The sequence below is a fragment of the Micropterus salmoides genome, unplaced genomic scaffold, assembly GCF_014851395.1.
Source record: "Micropterus salmoides isolate LMB-PRFRI ecotype aquatic unplaced genomic scaffold, ASM1485139v1 Ms_hic_scaffold_3936, whole genome shotgun sequence".
NCBI classification, from domain to species: domain Eukaryota; kingdom Metazoa; phylum Chordata; class Actinopteri; order Centrarchiformes; family Centrarchidae; genus Micropterus; species Micropterus salmoides.
The window spans coordinates 1-21,252 of NW_024043302.1; the positions used below are offsets into that span (position 1 = coordinate 1).

The 21,252-nt window shown below is 52.2% G+C and overlaps 14 non-coding genes and 4 pseudogenes across 14 annotated transcripts; all 18 read left to right on the plus strand.

The window, feature by feature from the left end:
• The first annotated feature begins 566 nt into the window (after positions 1 to 566).
• Positions 567 to 679, plus strand: LOC119885172. The gene has a single exon (XR_005441179.1). It is a non-coding gene; the product is annotated as a U5 spliceosomal RNA (small nuclear RNA).
• Positions 680 to 892: 213 nt separating this feature from the next.
• Positions 893 to 1,064, plus strand: LOC119885168 (annotated as a pseudogene).
• Positions 1,065 to 2,032: 968 nt separating this feature from the next.
• Positions 2,033 to 2,145, plus strand: LOC119885173. Its single transcript, XR_005441180.1, has one exon. It is a non-coding gene; the product is annotated as a U5 spliceosomal RNA (small nuclear RNA).
• Positions 2,146 to 2,328: 183 nt separating this feature from the next.
• Positions 2,329 to 2,520, plus strand: LOC119885151. The gene has a single exon (XR_005441166.1). It is a non-coding gene; the product is annotated as a U2 spliceosomal RNA (small nuclear RNA).
• Positions 2,521 to 3,489: 969 nt separating this feature from the next.
• LOC119885175 lies at positions 3,490 to 3,602 on the plus strand. Its single transcript, XR_005441182.1, has one exon. It is a non-coding gene; the product is annotated as a U5 spliceosomal RNA (small nuclear RNA).
• A 183-nt stretch (positions 3,603 to 3,785) lies between these two features.
• LOC119885162 lies at positions 3,786 to 3,977 on the plus strand. The gene has a single exon (XR_005441176.1). It is a non-coding gene; the product is annotated as a U2 spliceosomal RNA (small nuclear RNA).
• Positions 3,978 to 4,946: 969 nt separating this feature from the next.
• On the plus strand, positions 4,947 to 5,059 carry LOC119885176. The gene has a single exon (XR_005441183.1). It is a non-coding gene; the product is annotated as a U5 spliceosomal RNA (small nuclear RNA).
• A 183-nt stretch (positions 5,060 to 5,242) lies between these two features.
• On the plus strand, positions 5,243 to 5,434 carry LOC119885174. Its single transcript, XR_005441181.1, has one exon. It is a non-coding gene; the product is annotated as a U2 spliceosomal RNA (small nuclear RNA).
• Positions 5,435 to 6,403: 969 nt separating this feature from the next.
• Positions 6,404 to 6,516, plus strand: LOC119885177. The gene has a single exon (XR_005441184.1). It is a non-coding gene; the product is annotated as a U5 spliceosomal RNA (small nuclear RNA).
• A 183-nt stretch (positions 6,517 to 6,699) lies between these two features.
• On the plus strand, positions 6,700 to 6,891 carry LOC119885185. Its single transcript, XR_005441192.1, has one exon. It is a non-coding gene; the product is annotated as a U2 spliceosomal RNA (small nuclear RNA).
• Positions 6,892 to 7,860: 969 nt separating this feature from the next.
• On the plus strand, positions 7,861 to 7,973 carry LOC119885178. The gene has a single exon (XR_005441185.1). It is a non-coding gene; the product is annotated as a U5 spliceosomal RNA (small nuclear RNA).
• Positions 7,974 to 11,836: 3,863 nt separating this feature from the next.
• LOC119885161 lies at positions 11,837 to 12,013 on the plus strand (annotated as a pseudogene).
• Positions 12,014 to 12,981: 968 nt separating this feature from the next.
• On the plus strand, positions 12,982 to 13,094 carry LOC119885179. The gene has a single exon (XR_005441186.1). It is a non-coding gene; the product is annotated as a U5 spliceosomal RNA (small nuclear RNA).
• A 3,866-nt stretch (positions 13,095 to 16,960) lies between these two features.
• LOC119885169 lies at positions 16,961 to 17,136 on the plus strand (annotated as a pseudogene).
• Positions 17,137 to 18,105: 969 nt separating this feature from the next.
• Positions 18,106 to 18,218, plus strand: LOC119885180. The gene has a single exon (XR_005441187.1). It is a non-coding gene; the product is annotated as a U5 spliceosomal RNA (small nuclear RNA).
• Positions 18,219 to 18,401: 183 nt separating this feature from the next.
• LOC119885196 lies at positions 18,402 to 18,593 on the plus strand. Its single transcript, XR_005441203.1, has one exon. It is a non-coding gene; the product is annotated as a U2 spliceosomal RNA (small nuclear RNA).
• A 969-nt stretch (positions 18,594 to 19,562) lies between these two features.
• LOC119885194 lies at positions 19,563 to 19,675 on the plus strand. The gene has a single exon (XR_005441201.1). It is a non-coding gene; the product is annotated as a U5 spliceosomal RNA (small nuclear RNA).
• Positions 19,676 to 19,858: 183 nt separating this feature from the next.
• On the plus strand, positions 19,859 to 20,032 carry LOC119885171 (annotated as a pseudogene).
• Positions 20,033 to 21,252: the final 1,220 nt, after the last annotated feature.

Here is a 21,252-nt window from a genome sequence, read left to right on the forward strand (position 1 = left end):
ACTAAAACACCTCAAATGAAGCAAGAAAACCTGCTACAACTGCTAAATCGGTGAATAAAAACACTTACCTTCTCGTCTTTGTCTGGTCAAGGTGGCAGTCCGGCAGAGGACAGGTAGGCAGTCCTCGGGACCAATGAATTCCTTGTTGCAAAAGTTTTTCAGCTACGGCAAAGTTGAAATTTTATTCACAAGGAATGAGGTGAATCTCCTCCCAGAAAAGCTGGTGACACAAAACGAAGCCCCAAACCGGCAAAGGTTTTAACCAGAAAGAGGAGGCCATTGCAGTCTTGGCCAAAAGGCCGAGAAGCGATCGGCCACATTTCCCCTCCCTTTCTCTCACTCGTCATCGAGAGGCTACAAGAGCCCGAGTCGTTCGGTAGCCTCTGTCCAAAAGCCAGGCCTTCGTCTCTCCGCAGCCCGATTGGATAGAGCCTGCCATGACCTGGGGAGGGGTAGGGGAACGGGCGTGGCCTGGTACTTGGGACTCGAGAGGCAGAGTGAGGCTTACCGTGAGGGTAGTGGCCGGGACGACTAGCTCGTCGGCGGCTCTGGAGGAGGGCCCGTACTTACTCGGTTTCTCTTCATAACGTACAAGTCTTTCGCCTTTTACTAAAGACTTCCGTGGAGAGGGACGCCAATGAGTTTAAAACTATTTTTGGCAGGCTCTGCCGTGTGGCCGAGCCTCGTTTTTTGTGAAACAAATAAAACGCCGCCCCGAAGGTTGAAAAGTGCGACGAGGACACGCTGGACATGACACTGAACTTATACCGTTATTATACGCAGTTGAAACCACTTTTTTAAATGTTTTTTACAGAGAACATTTTCTATTTATTGACCGTGTAAGCAAAAGGGTAACTTGGAATTGACATATCGGCCTGTTTGATTGAGTTCAATAAATTTTCTCAAAGAAAAATCTGTTCTTATCAGTTTAATATCTGATATGTCCCCTATAAGGGGGCAACATATTAAATGGATTTTTAGCACCGGGAGCTGAGACGAGGGCTTGCTCCGTCCACTCCACGCATCGACCCGTATTGCAGTGCCTCCGGGGCGGTGCACCCTTCTCCTGCCTTGTGTAAAACCAAAATACTGACCCAAACGCAGAGGTCCGTCGCTCTGCCGGACGCCGGCCCGAAAAAGGCGCCAGTCGAGGGGGGCGGCCAGCTGAAGCCTCGAAGAAGGCAGCGAGATTTGCACTTTATGATTGGCAGACGACGAGGGGATATTTGGGACCGGCATGGCTGTTAAATGTGCCCTGCACTTCCCCTCCCTTTCTCCCACTCGTCATCGAGAGCCCGAGTATTTCGGATGCTCGGTAGCCTGTGTCCAAAAGCCAGGCCTTCATTTCTCCGATTGGATAGAGCCTCTCAGAAGGTGGGGAGGGGACACTGCGGCGCCTCCGTAGGCCCGGCACGGTTGGCCAACACGGTGGAGGAACCGCAGCGTAGAAAGGATACAAGAAACTAAAACACCTCAAATGAAGCAAGAAAACCTGCTACAACTGCTAAATCGGTGAATAAAACACACTTACCTTCTCGTCTTTGGTCTGGTCAAGGTGGCAGTCCGGCAGAGGACAGGTAGGCAGTCCTCGGGACCAATGAATTCCTTGTTGCAAAAGTTTTTCAGCTACGGCAAAGTTGAAATTTTATTCACAAGGAATGAGGTGAATCTCCTCCCAGAAAAGCTGGTGACACAAAACGAAGCCCCAAACCGGCAAAGGTTTTAACCAGAAAGAGGAGGCCATTGCAGTCTTGGCCAAAAGGCCGAGAAGCGATCGGCCACATTTCCCCTCCCTTTCTCTCACTCGTCATCGAGAGGCTACAAGAGCCCGAGTCGTTCGGTAGCCTCTGTCCAAAAGCCAGGCCTTCGTCTCTCCGCAGCCCGATTGGATAGAGCCTGCCATGACCTGGGGAGGGGTAGGGGAACGGGCGTGGCCTGGTACTTGGGACTCGAGAGGCAGAGTGAGGCTTACCGTGAGGGTAGTGGCCGGGACGACTAGGCTCGTCGGCGGCTCTGGAGGAGGGGCCCGTACTTACTCGGGTTTCTCTTCATAACGTACAAGTCTTTCGCCTTTTACTAAAGACTTCCGTGGAGAGGGACGCCAATGAGTTAAAACTATTTTTGGCAGGCTCTGCCGTGTGGCCGAGCCTCGTGCGTTTGTGAAAAGGAAATAAAACGCCGCCCCCGGCAAGGTTGAGCGGTGCGACGAGGCGCGCTCGGGAGGAGGTGCTGAGACTCAGCCGTTGTTATGCGCAGTTGAAACCACTGCGCCACGGCAGGGGGAGAACTGCTCCGGGAGGTGGGCGCTGGAAGCAACCAGCGGGGGTTATCGCTTCTCGGCCTTTTGGCTAAGATCAAGTGTAGTATCTGTTCTTATCAGTTTAATATCTGATATGTCCCCTATAAGGGGGCAACATATTAAATGGATTTTTAGCACCGGGAGCTGAGACGAGGGGCTTGCTCCGTCCACTCCACGCATCGACCCGGTATTGCAGTGCCTCCGGGGGCGGTGCACCCTTCTCCTGCCTTGTGTAAAACCAAAATACTGACCCAAACGCAGAGGTCCGTCGCTCTGCCGGACGCCGGCCCGAAAAAGGCGCCAGTCGAGGGGGGGCGGCCAGCTGAAGCCTCGAAGAAGGCAGCGAGATTTGCACTTTATGATTGGCAGACGACGAGGGGATATTTGGGACCGGCATGGCTGTTAAATGTGCCCTGCACTTCCCCTCCCTTTCTCCCACTCGTCATCGAGAGCCCGAGTATTTCGGATGCTCGGTAGCCTGTGTCCAAAAGCCAGGCCTTCATTTCTCCGATTGGATAGAGCCTCTCAGAAGGTGGGGAGGGGACACTGCGGCGCCTCCGTAGGCCCGGCACGGTTGGCCAACACGGTGGAGGAACCGCAGCGTAGAAAGGATACAAGAAACTAAAACACCTCAAATGAAGCAAGAAAACCTGCTACAACTGCTAAATCGGTGAATAAAACACACTTACCTTCTCGTCTTTGGTCTGGTCAAGGTGGCAGTCCGGCAGAGGACAGGTAGGCAGTCCTCGGGACCAATGAATTCCTTGTTGCAAAAGTTTTTCAGCTACGGCAAAGTTGAAATTTTATTCACAAGGAATGAGGTGAATCTCCTCCCAGAAAAGCTGGTGACACAAAACGAAGCCCCAAACCGGCAAAGGTTTTAACCAGAAAGAGGAGGCCATTGCAGTCTTGGCCAAAAGGCCGAGAAGCGATCGGCCACATTTCCCCTCCCTTTCTCTCACTCGTCATCGAGAGGCTACAAGAGCCCGAGTCGTTCGGTAGCCTCTGTCCAAAAGCCAGGCCTTCGTCTCTCCGCAGCCCGATTGGATAGAGCCTGCCATGACCTGGGGAGGGGTAGGGGAACGGGCGTGGCCTGGTACTTGGGACTCGAGAGGCAGAGTGAGGCTTACCGTGAGGGTAGTGGCCGGGACGACTAGGCTCGTCGGCGGCTCTGGAGGAGGGGCCCGTACTTACTCGGGTTTCTCTTCATAACGTACAAGTCTTTCGCCTTTTACTAAAGACTTCCGTGGAGAGGGACGCCAATGAGTTAAAACTATTTTTGGCAGGCTCTGCCGTGTGGCCGAGCCTCGTGCGTTTGTGAAAAGGAAATAAAACGCCGCCCCCGGCAAGGTTGAGCGGTGCGACGAGGCGCGCTCGGGAGGAGGTGCTGAGACTCAGCCGTTGTTATGCGCAGTTGAAACCACTGCGCCACGGCAGGGGGAGAACTGCTCCGGGAGGTGGGCGCTGGAAGCAACCAGCGGGGGTTATCGCTTCTCGGCCTTTTGGCTAAGATCAAGTGTAGTATCTGTTCTTATCAGTTTAATATCTGATATGTCCCCTATAAGGGGGCAACATATTAAATGGATTTTTAGCACCGGGAGCTGAGACGAGGGGCTTGCTCCGTCCACTCCACGCATCGACCCGGTATTGCAGTGCCTCCGGGGGCGGTGCACCCTTCTCCTGCCTTGTGTAAAACCAAAATACTGACCCAAACGCAGAGGTTCGTCGCTCTGCCGGACGCCGGCCCGAAAAAGGCGCCAGTCGAGGGGGGGCGGCCAGCTGAAGCCTCGAAGAAGGCAGCGAGATTTGCACTTTATGATTGGCAGACGACGAGGGGATATTTGGGACCGGCATGGCTGTTAAATGTGCCCTGCACTTCCCCTCCCTTTCTCCCACTCGTCATCGAGAGCCCGAGTATTTCGGATGCTCGGTAGCCTGTGTCCAAAAGCCAGGCCTTCATTTCTCCGATTGGATAGAGCCTCTCAGAAGGTGGGGAGGGGACACTGCGGCGCCTCCGTAGGCCCGGCACGGTTGGCCAACACGGTGGAGGAACCGCAGCGTAGAAAGGATACAAGAAACTAAAACACCTCAAATGAAGCAAGAAAACCTGCTACAACTGCTAAATCGGTGAATAAAACACACTTACCTTCTCGTCTTTGGTCTGGTCAAGGTGGCAGTCCGGCAGAGGACAGGTAGGCAGTCCTCGGGACCAATGAATTCCTTGTTGCAAAAGTTTTTCAGCTACGGCAAAGTTGAAATTTTATTCACAAGGAATGAGGTGAATCTCCTCCCAGAAAAGCTGGTGACACAAAACGAAGCCCCAAACCGGCAAAGGTTTTAACCAGAAAGAGGAGGCCATTGCAGTCTTGGCCAAAAGGCCGAGAAGCGATCGGCCACATTTCCCCTCCCTTTCTCTCACTCGTCATCGAGAGGCTACAAGAGCCCGAGTCGTTCGGTAGCCTCTGTCCAAAAGCCAGGCCTTCGTCTCTCCGCAGCCCGATTGGATAGAGCCTGCCATGACCTGGGGAGGGGTAGGGGAACGGGCGTGGCCTGGTACTTGGGACTCGAGAGGCAGAGTGAGGCTTACCGTGAGGGTAGTGGCCGGGACGACTAGGCTCGTCGGCGGCTCTGGAGGAGGGGCCCGTACTTACTCGGGTTTCTCTTCATAACGTACAAGTCTTTCGCCTTTTACTAAAGACTTCCGTGGAGAGGGACGCCAATGAGTTAAAACTATTTTTGGCAGGCTCTGCCGTGTGGCCGAGCCTCGTGCGTTTGTGAAAAGGAAATAAAACGCCGCCCCCGGCAAGGTTGAGCGGTGCGACGAGGCGCGCTCGGGAGGAGGTGCTGAGACTCAGCCGTTGTTATGCGCAGTTGAAACCACTGCGCCACGGCAGGGGGAGAACTGCTCCGGGAGGTGGGCGCTGGAAGCAACCAGCGGGGGTTATCGCTTCTCGGCCTTTTGGCTAAGATCAAGTGTAGTATCTGTTCTTATCAGTTTAATATCTGATATGTCCCCTATAAGGGGGCAACATATTAAATGGATTTTTAGCACCGGGAGCTGAGACGAGGGGCTTGCTCCGTCCACTCCACGCATCGACCCGGTATTGCAGTGCCTCCGGGGGCGGTGCACCCTTCTCCTGCCTTGTGTAAAACCAAAATACTGACCCAAACGCAGAGGTTCGTCGCTCTGCCGGACGCCGGCCCGAAAAAGGCGCCAGTCGAGGGGGGGCGGCCAGCTGAAGCCTCGAAGAAGGCAGCGAGATTTGCACTTTATGATTGGCAGACGACGAGGGGATATTTGGGACCGGCATGGCTGTTAAATGTGCCCTGCACTTCCCCTCCCTTTCTCCCACTCGTCATCGAGAGCCCGAGTATTTCGGATGCTCGGTAGCCTGTGTCCAAAAGCCAGGCCTTCATTTCTCCGATTGGATAGAGCCTCTCAGAAGGTGGGGAGGGGACACTGCGGCGCCTCCGTAGGCCCGGCACGGTTGGCCAACACGGTGGAGGAACCGCAGCGTAGAAAGGATACAAGAAACTAAAACACCTCAAATGAAGCAAGAAAACCTGCTACAACTGCTAAATCGGTGAATAAAACACACTTACCTTCTCGTCTTTGGTCTGGTCAAGGTGGCAGTCCGGCAGAGGACAGGTAGGCAGTCCTCGGGACCAATGAATTCCTTGTTGCAAAAGTTTTTCAGCTACGGCAAAGTTGAAATTTTATTCACAAGGAATGAGGTGAATCTCCTCCCAGAAAAGCTGGTGACACAAAACGAAGCCCCAAACCGGCAAAGGTTTTAACCAGAAAGAGGAGGCCATTGCAGTCTTGGCCAAAAGGCCGAGAAGCGATCGGCCACATTTCCCCTCCCTTTCTCTCACTCGTCATCGAGAGGCTACAAGAGCCCGAGTCGTTCGGTAGCCTCTGTCCAAAAGCCAGGCCTTCGTCTCTCCGCAGCCCGATTGGATAGAGCCTGCCATGACCTGGGGAGGGGTAGGGGAACGGGCGTGGCCTGGTACTTGGGACTCGAGAGGCAGAGTGAGGCTTACCGTGAGGGTAGTGGCCGGGACGACTAGGCTCGTCGGCGGCTCTGGAGGAGGGGCCCGTACTTACTCGGGTTTCTCTTCATAACGTACAAGTCTTTCGCCTTTTACTAAAGACTTCCGTGGAGAGGGACGCCAATGAGTTAAAACTATTTTTGGCAGGCTCTGCCGTGTGGCCGAGCCTCGTGCGTTTGTGAAAAGGAAATAAAACGCCGCCCCCGGCAAGGTTGAGCGGTGCGACGAGGCGCGCTCGGGAGGAGGTGCTGAGACTCAGCCGTTGTTATGCGCAGTTGAAACCACTGCGCCACGGCAGGGGGAGAACTGCTCCGGGAGGTGGGCGCTGGAAGCAACCAGCGGGGGTTATCGCTTCTCGGCCTTTTGGCTAAGATCAAGTGTAGTATCTGTTCTTATCAGTTTAATATCTGATATGTCCCCTATAAGGGGGCAACATATTAAATGGATTTTTAGCACCGGGAGCTGAGACGAGGGGCTTGCTCCGTCCACTCCACGCATCGACCCGGTATTGCAGTGCCTCCGGGGGCGGTGCACCCTTCTCCTGCCTTGTGTAAAACCAAAATACTGACCCAAACGCAGAGGTTCGTCGCTCTGCCGGACGCCGGCCCGAAAAAGGCGCCAGTCGAGGGGGGGCGGCCAGCTGAAGCCTCGAAGAAGGCAGCGAGATTTGCACTTTATGATTGGCAGACGACGAGGGGATATTTGGGACCGGCATGGCTGTTAAATGTGCCCTGCACTTCCCCTCCCTTTCTCCCACTCGTCATCGAGAGCCCGAGTATTTCGGATGCTCGGTAGCCTGTGTCCAAAAGCCAGGCCTTCATTTCTCCGATTGGATAGAGCCTCTCAGAAGGTGGGGAGGGGACACTGCGGCGCCTCCGTAGGCCCGGCACGGTTGGCCAACACGGTGGAGGAACCGCAGCGTAGAAAGGATACAAGAAACTAAAACACCTCAAATGAAGCAAGAAAACCTGCTACAACTGCTAAATCGGTGAATAAAACACACTTACCTTCTCGTCTTTGGTCTGGTCAAGGTGGCAGTCCGGCAGAGGACAGGTAGGCAGTCCTCGGGACCAATGAATTCCTTGTTGCAAAAGTTTTTCAGCTACGGCAAAGTTGAAATTTTATTCACAAGGAATGAGGTGAATCTCCTCCCAGAAAAGCTGGTGACACAAAACGAAGCCCCAAACCGGCAAAGGTTTTAACCAGAAAGAGGAGGCCATTGCAGTCTTGGCCAAAAGGCCGAGAAGCGATCGGCCACATTTCCCCTCCCTTTCTCTCACTCGTCATCGAGAGGCTACAAGAGCCCGAGTCGTTCGGTAGCCTCTGTCCAAAAGCCAGGCCTTCGTCTCTCCGCAGCCCGATTGGATAGAGCCTGCCATGACCTGGGGAGGGGTAGGGGAACGGGCGTGGCCTGGTACTTGGGACTCGAGAGGCAGAGTGAGGCTTACCGTGAGGGTAGTGGCCGGGACGACTAGGCTCGTCGGCGGCTCTGGAGGAGGGGCCCGTACTTACTCGGGTTTCTCTTCATAACGTACAAGTCTTTCGCCTTTTACTAAAGACTTCCGTGGAGAGGGACGCCAATGAGTTAAAACTATTTTTGGCAGGCTCTGCCGTGTGGCCGAGCCTCGTGCGTTTGTGAAAAGGAAATAAAACGCCGCCCCCGGCAAGGTTGAGCGGTGCGACGAGGCGCGCTCGGGAGGAGGTGCTGAGACTCAGCCGTTGTTATGCGCAGTTGAAACCACTGCGCCACGGCAGGGGGAGAACTGCTCCGGGAGGTGGGCGCTGGAAGCAACCAGCGGGGGTTATCGCTTCTCGGCCTTTTGGCTAAGACTGCGATCGCCTCCTGTGTCTGGATAAAACTTTTGCCTGTTTGTGGCGAAGTGTTACCAGGTTTTTGGGAGGATACTCACATTATTCCTTGTGAATAAAATTTCAACTTTGTTGTAGTTGAAATTATTTCACACAAAGGAATTCATTGGTTCAGAGGACTGCTTACCTGTACTCTGCCGGAATAACATCTCGACCAGGCCAAACAAGACAAGGTAAGTGTGTTTTATTCACCTTTCTAACATTTTTAGTAGATTTTATTGCTCTTTTTAGAGCATTCTTTTACCTTATTTTAGTTGACTTGGTTTTAGACTGTTTTAGGTGTTTTAGCTTCTTTTTACCACTTTTACGTTGTGGTGCCTCCACCATGGCGGCCAACCATGCCGGCATGAGGAGGCACCACAGTGTCAGATTTACATTCAAAGAAAAAGATGGGAAAACCCTTGTTATGTCAAGGCTGGACTTCTCAAGGAAAATGATCCAGAACATTTTGAAATTCTCCCCGCAGGATATAAATTGTATTTTGACTCTGCCATTTGGAAAAGGTTTCGATGTGAGTTTTGTCTCTGCTGCCGTGTTCAGAGATTTCTGGACACGCTTCGAAAATGAAAAACCCCAGTTTACTGCATTTAATGTTGAGAAACTGACTGATAATGCCGCTAAAACGGTAATTGTCAGAATGTTCAATGAGACTGTGAATGCAGATGACATTTGTTTGTGGCTGGGCAGATTTTGCACTGTTAAAGGCCAGGCTACCAAAGTGAGAGATGAGGATGGCATCTGGAATTGCGCTTGGAGGGTCCCCATCCAACAATGGCAAGACCCTCAAGGCTTCCAGGGCCTGAAACATCTGCCATCCATGATAGTTCTGGGAAACAACAGGGGCTACATTCATTACCAGGGCCAGCCCAAACTCTGCCGCAAGTGTGGTGAGAATGGGCACCTGGCAGAAGCGTGCCAGCAGATCATTTGTGGTAAATGTAGAGAAATTGGGCATACTTTCGAGGAATGCACCAATGGCAGAAAGTGCAATCTTTGTGGAGAAACAAACCACCTCTTCAGAGATTGCCCTAAGTCGTTTGCCAACAAATTAAAGGCAGCAAAGGCACAAAATGGCGGACAAGACGAAGCAGTTAGAGAGCTAATTGAAGAGGCTGGGCTGGAGAATTCAAATCTCCCGCCAAATCCTGTGATTGGAGGAGAAGGACCAGTAGAGGCGGGAGAAGGGGAGGGGCCTGCAGCTGCCCCACAAGTGGAGAACAGGGAGAAGCAGTGGCAGTGCAGGCAGAAGGCGGAGCTAGCTCAGTGACTGGCTCAGAACAAAAATTTGGCCAGTCACAGAGTGATAGCGAGGATGTCCCCCTCCCCAATGCCCAGCCGGCCAAGAGACTAATTTCAGAATTGTCTTCTGAGTCTCCTGGAGCCTCGGAAAAGAGGGGAAGAGCTGAGAGCTACTCAGACAGTTCATCTGTGGAGGAGCCCAGAGTCTTCCCCTCCAATTCGCCTAATGAAGTCTCTTTTTTAACTATAGCTCTGCAATCAACCCCTAAGGACTCAAAGCTCAATGCAACCCTGCGTCAGAGGCCAACTCCTAGAGTCCGAAAGGGAAATGGAGCTCAACCCCGTCATCTCTCACCCATGAGAATGAAGGAAGAGCTCCATTCACAAGAAATCCACTAACTGCTGTGTTTTAAACATTTGAAATCCCCCCTTTTTTTTTTGATCCGTTATCTGCCCTCCTCTACGTTATCTGTATAGAACCACTGGCACAGACCTTGAGAAGGGACCAACGAATCCATGGGGTAGGAGTCCCAGGGAGCGGGGGACTCGAGACAAAATGTATTTTATATATGGACGACATCAACATTTTATGCACTGACCTTTTATCTGTCAACAGGACGCTGGACTTGACTGACTGGTTCGGACAGGCCTCTGGGTCAAAGCTGAACAGAAGCAAGACCCAAGCCCATTTTTATGGACCGTGGACAGCGACTGAGACGACAGGACTCCCCCTGACTGTGACCCAGACTGACCAAAAAATACTTGGGATCAGGTTTGATAGGGAGGGGGAGGGGAAAACAAATTGGGCAGACATAGTAGGGAAAGTCAGGCAGAGACTAGGGTACTGGACACTTAGAGGACTGACTTTAGAAGGAAAGGTTTTAATCATCAAAGCAGTGATTTTACCTTTGCTTTTACTCATCAGTTCTGTTTTTATCCCGCCTAGGAGAGTGATCTTAGACCTGGAACGAGCCATCTTTTATTTTTTGTGGGGCTCCAAGTGGGAAAGACTGAGACGAAGCGTGATGAAGAAGCCAAAGGAGAAAGGAGGAAAAGGAGTGCCAGACCTGCACTTGTTCCTAGGAAGCAGATACACAGCACTACACATGGCAACCGCCACAGCCCCATCCAGAAACCCCAAGACCGCAGCAATGACACGGTTCTGGATGGGGTCCTACCTCAGAAAACTTAAGATCTTACCCACAAGTCTCAAAGTACCAGTGTCTTTTAACCTGCCACCAGCCTATGCTTTTATCCAGTCATTTTTAAGGCATTTTAACCTTGAGCAGGAGGAGTTGCAGGTTTTAACCACTCACCGCTCTCTCATTTCTGTTGTGCAGGAGCGGGAACCAGTGAGTCCAGTGCGCGGGCTTGCATTCGGCGAGCCCTCAACAGTTTGGCGCAACGTGAACCATCCAGCTCTTCCAAACAGACTCCGGGACCTGTCATGGATGGTGGCTCATGAGATCCTCCCAGTCAGGTCCGTAATGCACTCCCGGGGCATGTCGGCGCACTCAACTTGCCCCCGACCAGGTTGTGGCGCGCCTGAGTCGGTAAGGCATCTGCTCTGGGAGTGCAGCGCTGCCGTAGAACAGTGGGCAACGGCCGGCTCCTTGCAATTCCCGTACTTGCCAGCAAGGGAGGTCCTCACACCACAGCTGGTGCTGTACGGGGTGAGCCAAGGAAATCAGATACCAGCACGTACATTTGCCAAACAGTGGCTCACCCTAGCCGCCATCAAAGACGCCATATGGACCTCCAGAAACTTGCTGGCAAGAAAGCACATGCAGATCCCCCCCGTGGCTGTGATCCGGATGGCCGCAGCAACGGTCCAAACGGCCAGAGCTGCAGGCGGCGGGCCTAGGACACAGCCACAAAGAAGAATCGCCTCTGTGCCCATTCGGACGGAGGAGCCGGAGCCACACAAGGAAAGTTCAAGGCAGCGGCGGCCTGACCCTCCGGGTGAGGTTGGTGGGAAGGAGCTACAGGGTGAGGGTCTCCTCTGAGCGCCTGCACAAGATCCCGAGAGTCCAAATCTTTTGGGGGAGCTGAATGAGTTCCCCTTTGATAGGGACTCACTACACTCCTGCACAACAGTGGACTTGGAGAAGAGCTTTTATTATCCATTTATTTTTTGTGAGTTTTATTTTAACAAATGCACTCCGCTTTGAAGACTTTTTAACAGACACTCACAGACATGGACAAGCTGAAAACCATTTTATACCTTTAATTTATGACGTTATCTGTAATGCATTTTAAACACTTTTTTTAAATGTTGTTTACAGAGAACATTTATCTATTTATTGACATGTTGTATTTTAAAAGGTAACTTGGAATTGACATATTATGAATCATGTTTGAATTGAGTGTCAATAAAATTTTTCTCAAAAGAAAAAAAATCTGTTCTTATCAGTTTAATATCTGATATGTCCCCTATAAGGGGGCAACATATTAAATGGATTTTTAGCACCGGGAGCTGAGACGAGGGGCTTGCTCCGTCCACTCCACGCATCGACCCGGTATTGCAGTGCCTCCGGGGGCGGTGCACCCTTCTCCTGCCTTGTGTAAAACCAAAATACTGACCCAAACGCAGAGGTTCGTCGCTCTGCCGGACGCCGGCCCGAAAAAGGCGCCAGTCGAGGGGGGCGGCCAGCTGAAGCCTCGAAGAAGGCAGCGAGATTTGCACTTTATGATTGGCAGACGACGAGGGGATATTTGGGACCGGCATGGCTGTTAAATGTGCCCTGCACTTCCCCTCCCTTTCTCCCACTCGTCATCGAGAGCCCGAGTATTTCGGATGCTCGGTAGCCTGTGTCCAAAAGCCAGGCCTTCATTTCTCCGATTGGATAGAGCCTCTCAGAAGGTGGGGAGGGGACACTGCGGCGCCTCCGTAGGCCCGGCACGGTTGGCCAACACGGTGGAGGAACCGCAGCGTAGAAAGGATACAAGAAACTAAAACACCTCAAATGAAGCAAGAAAACCTGCTACAACTGCTAAATCGGTGAATAAAACACACTTACCTTCTCGTCTTTGGTCTGGTCAAGGTGGCAGTCCGGCAGAGGACAGGTAGGCAGTCCTCGGGACCAATGAATTCCTTGTTGCAAAAGTTTTTCAGCTACGGCAAAGTTGAAATTTTATTCACAAGGAATGAGGTGAATCTCCTCCCAGAAAAGCTGGTGACACAAAACGAAGCCCCAAACCGGCAAAGGTTTTAACCAGAAAGAGGAGGCCATTGCAGTCTTGGCCAAAAGGCCGAGAAGCGATCGGCCACATTTCCCCTCCCTTTCTCTCACTCGTCATCGAGAGGCTACAAGAGCCCGAGTCGTTCGGTAGCCTCTGTCCAAAAGCCAGGCCTTCGTCTCTCCGCAGCCCGATTGGATAGAGCCTGCCATGACCTGGGGAGGGGTAGGGGAACGGGCGTGGCCTGGTACTTGGGACTCGAGAGGCAGAGTGAGGCTTACCGTGAGGGTAGTGGCCGGGACGACTAGGCTCGTCGGCGGCTCTGGAGGAGGGGCCCGTACTTACTCGGGTTTCTCTTCATAACGTACAAGTCTTTCGCCTTTTACTAAAGACTTCCGTGGAGAGGGACGCCAATGAGTTAAAACTATTTTTGGCAGGCTCTGCCGTGTGGCCGAGCCTCGTGCGTTTGTGAAAAGGAAATAAAACGCCGCCCCCGGCAAGGTTGAGCGGTGCGACGAGGCGCGCTCGGGAGGAGGTGCTGAGACTCAGCCGTTGTTATGCGCAGTTGAAACCACTGCGCCACGGCAGGGGGAGAACTGCTCCGGGAGGTGGGCGCTGGAAGCAACCAGCGGGGGTTATCGCTTCTCGGCCTTTTGGCTAAGACTGCGATCGCCTCCTGTGTCTGGATAAAACTTTTGCCTGTTTGTGGCGAAGTGTTACCAGGTTTTTGGGAGGATACTCACATTATTCCTTGTGAATAAAATTTCAACTTTGTTGTAGTTGAAATTATTTCACACAAAGGAATTCATTGGTTCAGAGGACTGCTTACCTGTACTCTGCCGGAATAACATCTCGACCAGGCCAAACAAGACAAGGTAAGTGTGTTTTATTCACCTTTCTAACATTTTTAGTAGATTTTATTGCTCTTTTTAGAGCATTCTTTTACCTTATTTTAGTTGACTTGGTTTTAGACTGTTTTAGGTGTTTTAGCTTCTTTTTACCACTTTTACGTTGTGGTGCCTCCACCATGGCGGCCAACCATGCCGGCATGAGGAGGCACCACAGTGTCAGATTTACATTCAAAGAAAAAGATGGGAAAACCCTTGTTATGTCAAGGCTGGACTTCTCAAGGAAAATGATCCAGAACATTTTGAAATTCTCCCCGCAGGATATAAATTGTATTTTGACTCTGCCATTTGGAAAAGGTTTCGATGTGAGTTTTGTCTCTGCTGCCGTGTTCAGAGATTTCTGGACACGCTTCGAAAATGAAAAACCCCAGTTTACTGCATTTAATGTTGAGAAACTGACTGATAATGCCGCTAAAACGGTAATTGTCAGAATGTTCAATGAGACTGTGAATGCAGATGACATTTGTTTGTGGCTGGGCAGATTTTGCACTGTTAAAGGCCAGGCTACCAAAGTGAGAGATGAGGATGGCATCTGGAATTGCGCTTGGAGGGTCCCCATCCAACAATGGCAAGACCCTCAAGGCTTCCAGGGCCTGAAACATCTGCCATCCATGATAGTTCTGGGAAACAACAGGGGCTACATTCATTACCAGGGCCAGCCCAAACTCTGCCGCAAGTGTGGTGAGAATGGGCACCTGGCAGAAGCGTGCCAGCAGATCATTTGTGGTAAATGTAGAGAAATTGGGCATACTTTCGAGGAATGCACCAATGGCAGAAAGTGCAATCTTTGTGGAGAAACAAACCACCTCTTCAGAGATTGCCCTAAGTCGTTTGCCAACAAATTAAAGGCAGCAAAGGCACAAAATGGCGGACAAGACGAAGCAGTTAGAGAGCTAATTGAAGAGGCTGGGCTGGAGAATTCAAATCTCCCGCCAAATCCTGTGATTGGAGGAGAAGGACCAGTAGAGGCGGGAGAAGGGGAGGGGCCTGCAGCTGCCCCACAAGTGGAGAACAGGGAGGAAGCAGTGGCAGTGCAGGCAGAAGGCGGAGCTAGCTCAGTGACTGGCTCAGAACAAAAATTTGGCCAGTCACAGAGTGATAGCGAGGATGTCCCCCTCCCCAATGCCCAGCCGGCCAAGAGACTAATTTCAGAATTGTCTTCTGAGTCTCCTGGAGCCTCGGAAAAGAGGGGAAGAGCTGAGAGCTACTCAGACAGTTCATCTGTGGAGGAGCCCAGAGTCTTCCCCTCCAATTCGCCTAATGAAGTCTCTTTTTTAACTATAGCTCTGCAATCAACCCCTAAGGACTCAAAGCTCAATGCAACCCTGCGTCAGAGGCCAACTCCTAGAGTCCGAAAGGGAAATGGAGCTCAACCCCGTCATCTCTCACCCATGAGAATGAAGGAAGAGCTCCATTCACAAGAAATCCACTAACTGCTGTGTTTTTAAACATTTGAAATCCCCCCCTTTTTTTTTTTGATCCGTTATCTGCCCTCCTCTACGTTATCTGTATAGAACCACTGGCACAGACCTTGAGAAGGGACCAACGAATCCATGGGGTAGGAGTCCCAGGGAGCGGGGGACTCGAGACAAAATGTATTTTATATATGGACGACATCAACATTTTATGCACTGACCTTTTATCTGTCAACAGGACGCTGGACTTGACTGACTGGTTCGGACAGGCCTCTGGGTCAAAGCTGAACAGAAGCAAGACCCAAGCCCATTTTTATGGACCGTGGACAGCGACTGAGACGACAGGACTCCCCCTGACTGTGACCCAGACTGACCAAAAAATACTTGGGATCAGGTTTGATAGGGAGGGGGAGGGGAAAACAAATTGGGCAGACATAGTAGGGAAAGTCAGGCAGAGACTAGGGTACTGGACACTTAGAGGACTGACTTTAGAAGGAAAGGTTTTAATCATCAAAGCAGTGATTTTACCTTTGCTTTTACTCATCAGTTCTGTTTTTATCCCGCCTAGGAGAGTGATCTTAGACCTGGAACGAGCCATCTTTTATTTTTTGTGGGGCTCCAAGTGGGAAAGACTGAGACGAAGCGTGATGAAGAAGCCAAAGGAGAAAGGAGGAAAAGGAGTGCCAGACCTGCACTTGTTCCTAGGAAGCAGATACACAGCACTACACATGGCAACCGCCACAGCCCCATCCAGAAACCCCAAGACCGCAGCAATGACACGGTTCTGGATGGGGTCCTACCTCAGAAAACTTAAGATCTTACCCACAAGTCTCAAAGTACCAGTGTCTTTTAACCTGCCACCAGCCTATGCTTTTATCCAGTCATTTTTAAGGCATTTTAACCTTGAGCAGGAGGAGTTGCAGGTTTTAACCACTCACCGCTCTCTCATTTCTGTTGTGCAGGAGCGGGAACCAGTGAGTCCAGTGCGCGGGCTTGCATTCGGCGAGCCCTCAACAGTTTGGCGCAACGTGAACCATCCAGCTCTTCCAAACAGACTCCGGGACCTGTCATGGATGGTGGCTCATGAGATCCTCCCAGTCAGGTCCGTAATGCACTCCCGGGGCATGTCGGCGCACTCAACTTGCCCCCGACCAGGTTGTGGCGCGCCTGAGTCGGTAAGGCATCTGCTCTGGGAGTGCAGCGCTGCCGTAGAACAGTGGGCAACGGCCGGCTCCTTGCAATTCCCGTACTTGCCAGCAAGGGAGGTCCTCACACCACAGCTGGTGCTGTACGGGGTGAGCCAAGGAAATCAGATACCAGCACGTACATTTGCCAAACAGTGGCTCACCCTAGCCGCCATCAAAGACGCCATATGGACCTCCAGAAACTTGCTGGCAAGAAAGCACATGCAGATCCCCCCCGTGGCTGTGATCCGGATGGCCGCAGCAACGGTCCAAACGGCCAGAGCTGCAGGCGGCGGGCCTAGGACACAGCCACAAAGAAGAATCGCCTCTGTGCCCATTCGGACGGAGGAGCCGGAGCCACACAAGGAAAGTTCAAGGCAGCGGCGGCCTGACCCTCCGGGTGAGGTTGGTGGGAAGGAGCTACAGGGTGAGGGTCTCCTCTGAGCGCCTGCACAAGATCCCGAGAGTCCAAATCTTTTGGGGGAGCTGAATGAGTTCCCCTTTGATAGGGACTCACTACACTCCTGCACAACAGTGGACTTGGAGAAGAGCTTTTATTATCCATTTATTTTTTGTGAGTTTTATTTTAACAAATGCACTCCGCTTTGAAGACTTTTAACAGACACTCACAGACATGGACAAGCTGAAAACCATTTTATACCTTTAATTTATGACGTTATCTGTAATGCATTTTAAACACTTTTTTTAAATGTTGTTTACAGAGAACATTTATCTATTTATTGACATGTTGTATTTTAAAAGGTAACTTGGAATTGACATATTATGAATCATGTTTGAATTGAGTGTCAATAAAATTTTTCTCAAAAGAAAAAAAATCTGTTCTTCTCAGTTTAATATCTGATATGTCCCCTATAAGGGGGCAACATATTAAATGGATTTTTAGCACCGGGAGCTGAGACGAGGGGCTTGCTCCGTCCACTCCACGCATCGACCCGGTATTGCAGTGCCTCCGGGGGGGTGCACCCTTCTCCTGCCTTGTGTAAAACCAAAATACTGACCCAAACGCAGAGGTTCGTCGCTCTGCCGGACGCCGGCCCGAAAAAGGCGCCAGTCGAGGGGGGGCGGCCAGCTGAAGCCTCGAAGAAGGCAGCGAGATTTGCACTTTATGATTGGCAGACGACGAGGGGATATTTGGGACCGGCATGGCTGTTAAATGTGCCCTGCACTTCCCCTCCCTTTCTCCCACTCGTCATCGAGAGCCCGAGTATTTCGGATGCTCGGTAGCCTGTGTCCAAAAGCCAGGCCTTCATTTCTCCGATTGGATAGAGCCTCTCAGAAGGTGGGGAGGGGACACTGCGGCGCCTCCGTAGGCCCGGCACGGTTGGCCAACACGGTGGAGGAACCGCAGCGTAGAAAGGATACAAGAAACTAAAACACCTCAAATGAAGCAAGAAAACCTGCTACAACTGCTAAATCGGTGAATAAAACACACTTACCTTCTCGTCTTTGGTCTGGTCAAGGTGGCAGTCCGGCAGAGGACAGGTAGGCAGTCCTCGGGACCAATGAATTCCTTGTTGCAAAAGTTTTTCAGCTACGGCAAAGTTGAAATTTTATTCACAAGGAATGAGGTGAATCTCCTCCCAGAAAAGCTGGTGACACAAAACGAAGCCCCAAACCGGCAAAGGTTTTAACCAGAAAGAGGAGGCCATTGCAGTCTTGGCCAAAAGGCCGAGAAGCGATCGGCCACATTTCCCCTCCCTTTCTCTCACTCGTCATCGAGAGGCTACAAGAGCCCGAGTCGTTCGGTAGCCTCTGTCCAAAAGCCAGGCCTTCGTCTCTCCGCAGCCCGATTGGATAGAGCCTGCCATGACCTGGGGAGGGGTAGGGGAACGGGCGTGGCCTGGTACTTGGGACTCGAGAGGCAGAGTGAGGCTTACCGTGAGGGTAGTGGCCGGGACGACTAGGCTCGTCGGCGGCTCTGGAGGAGGGGCCCGTACTTACTCGGGTTTCTCTTCATAACGTACAAGTCTTTCGCCTTTTACTAAAGACTTCCGTGGAGAGGGACGCCAATGAGTTAAAACTATTTTTGGCAGGCTCTGCCGTGTGGCCGAGCCTCGTGCGTTTGTGAAAAGGAAATAAAACGCCGCCCCCGGCAAGGTTGAGCGGTGCGACGAGGCGCGCTCGGGAGGAGGTGCTGAGACTCAGCCGTTGTTATGCGCAGTTGAAACCACTGCGCCACGGCAGGGGGAGAACTGCTCCGGGAGGTGGGCGCTGGAAGCAACCAGCGGGGGTTATCGCTTCTCGGCCTTTTGGCTAAGATCAAGTGTAGTATCTGTTCTTATCAGTTTAATATCTGATATGTCCCCTATAAGGGGGCAACATATTAAATGGATTTTTAGCACCGGGAGCTGAGACGAGGGGCTTGCTCCGTCCACTCCACGCATCGACCCGGTATTGCAGTGCCTCCGGGGGCGGTGCACCCTTCTCCTGCCTTGTGTAAAACCAAAATACTGACCCAAACGCAGAGGTTCGTCGCTCTGCCGGACGCCGGCCCGAAAAAGGCGCCAGTCGAGGGGGGGCGGCCAGCTGAAGCCTCGAAGAAGGCAGCGAGATTTGCACTTTATGATTGGCAGACGACGAGGGGATATTTGGGACCGGCATGGCTGTTAAATGTGCCCTGCACTTCCCCTCCCTTTCTCCCACTCGTCATCGAGAGCCCGAGTATTTCGGATGCTCGGTAGCCTGTGTCCAAAAGCCAGGCCTTCATTTCTCCGATTGGATAGAGCCTCTCAGAAGGTGGGGAGGGGACACTGCGGCGCCTCCGTAGGCCCGGCACGGTTGGCCAACACGGTGGAGGAACCGCAGCGTAGAAAGGATACAAGAAACTAAAACACCTCAAATGAAGCAAGAAAACCTGCTACAACTGCTAAATCGGTGAATAAAACACACTTACCTTCTCGTCTTTGGTCTGGTCAAGGTGGCAGTCCGGCAGAGGACAGGTAGGCAGTCCTCGGGACCAATGAATTCCTTGTTGCAAAAGTTTTTCAGCTACGGCAAAGTTGAAATTTTATTCACAAGGAATGAGGTGAATCTCCTCCCAGAAAAGCTGGTGACACAAAACGAAGCCCCAAACCGGCAAAGGTTTTAACCAGAAAGAGGAGGCCATTGCAGTCTTGGCCAAAAGGCCGAGAAGCGATCGGCCACATTTCCCCTCCCTTTCTCTCACTCGTCATCGAGAGGCTACAAGAGCCCGAGTCGTTCGGTAGCCTCTGTCCAAAAGCCAGGCCTTCGTCTCTCCGCAGCCCGATTGGATAGAGCCTGCCATGACCTGGGGAGGGGTAGGGGAACGGGCGTGGCCTGGTACTTGGGACTCGAGAGGCAGAGTGAGGCTTACCGTGAGGGTAGTGGCCGGGACGACTAGGCTCGTCGGCGGCTCTGGAGGAGGGGCCCGTACTTACTCGGGTTTCTCTTCATAACGTACAAGTCTTTCGCCTTTTACTAAAGACTTCCGTGGAGAGGGACGGCAATGAGTTAAAACTATTTTTGGCAGGCTCTGCCGTGTGGCCGAGCCTCGTGCGTTTGTGAAAAGGAAATAAAACGCCGCCCCCGGCAAGGTTGAGCGGTGCGACGAGGCGCGCTCGGGAGGAGGTGCTGAGACTCAGCCGTTGTTATGCGCAGTTGAAACCACTGCGCCACGGCAGGGGGAGAACTGCTCCGGGAGGTGGGCGCTGGAAGCAACCAGCGGGGGTTATCGCTTCTCGGCCTTTTGGCTAAGATCAAGTGTAGTATCTGTTCTTATCAAATTGGGCAGACATAGTAGGGAAAGTCAGGCAGAGACTAGGGTACTGGACACTTAGAGGACTGACTTTAGAAGGAAAGGTTTTAATCATCAAAGCAGTGATTTTACCTTTGCTTTTACTCATCAGTTCTGTTTTTATCCCGCCTAGGAGAGTGATCTTAGACCTGGAACGAGCCATCTTTTATTTTTTGTGGGGCTCCAAGTGGGAAAGACTGAGACGAAGCGTGATGAAGAAGCCAAAGGAGAAAGGAGGAAAAGGAGTGCCAGACCTGCACTTGTTCCTAGGAAGCAGATACACAGCACTACACATGGCAACCGCCACAGCCCCATCCAGAAACCCCAAGACCGCAGCAATGACACGGTTCTGGATGGGGTCCTACCTCAGAAAACTTAAGATCTTACCCACAAGTCTCAAAGTACCAGTGTCTTTTAACCTGCCACCAGCCTATGCTTTTATCCAGTCATTTTTAAGGCATTTTAACCTTGAGCAGGAGGAGTTGCAGGTTTTAACCACTCACCGCTCTCTCATTTCTGTTGTGCAGGAGCGGGAACCAGTGAGTCCAGTGCGCGGGCTTGCATTCGGCGAGCCCTCAACAGTTTGGCGCAACGTGAACCATCCAGCTCTTCCAAACAGACTCCGGGACCTGTCATGGATGGTGGCTCATGAGATCCTCCCAGTCAGGTCCGTAATGCACTCCCGGGGCATGTCGGCGCACTCAACTTGCCCCCGACCAGGTTGTGGCGCGCCTGAGTCGGTAAGGCATCTGCTCTGGGAGTGCAGCGCTGCCGTAGAACAGTGGGCAACGGCCGGCTCCTTGCAATTCCCGTACTTGCCAGCAAGGGAGGTCCTCACACCACAGCTGGTGCTGTACGGGGTGAGCCAAGGAAATCAGATACCAGCACGTACATTTGCCAAACAGTGGCTCACCCTAGCCGCCATCAAAGACGCCATATGGACCTCCAGAAACTTGCTGGCAAGAAAGCACATGCAGATCCCCCCCGTGGCTGTGATCCGGATGGCCGCAGCAACGGTCCAAACGGCCAGAGCTGCAGGCGGCGGGCCTAGGACACAGCCACAAAGAAGAATCGCCTCTGTGCCCATTCGGACGGAGGAGCCGGAGCCACACAAGGAAAGTTCAAGGCAGCGGCGGCCTGACCCTCCGGGTGAGGTTGGTGGGAAGGAGCTACAGGGTGAGGGTCTCCTCTGAGCGCCTGGACAAGATCCCGAGAGACCAAATCTGTTTGGGGGAGCTGAATGAGTTCCCCTTTGATAGGGACTCACTACACTCCTGCACAAAGTGGACTTGGAGAAGAGCTTTTATTATCCATTTATTTTTTGTGAGTT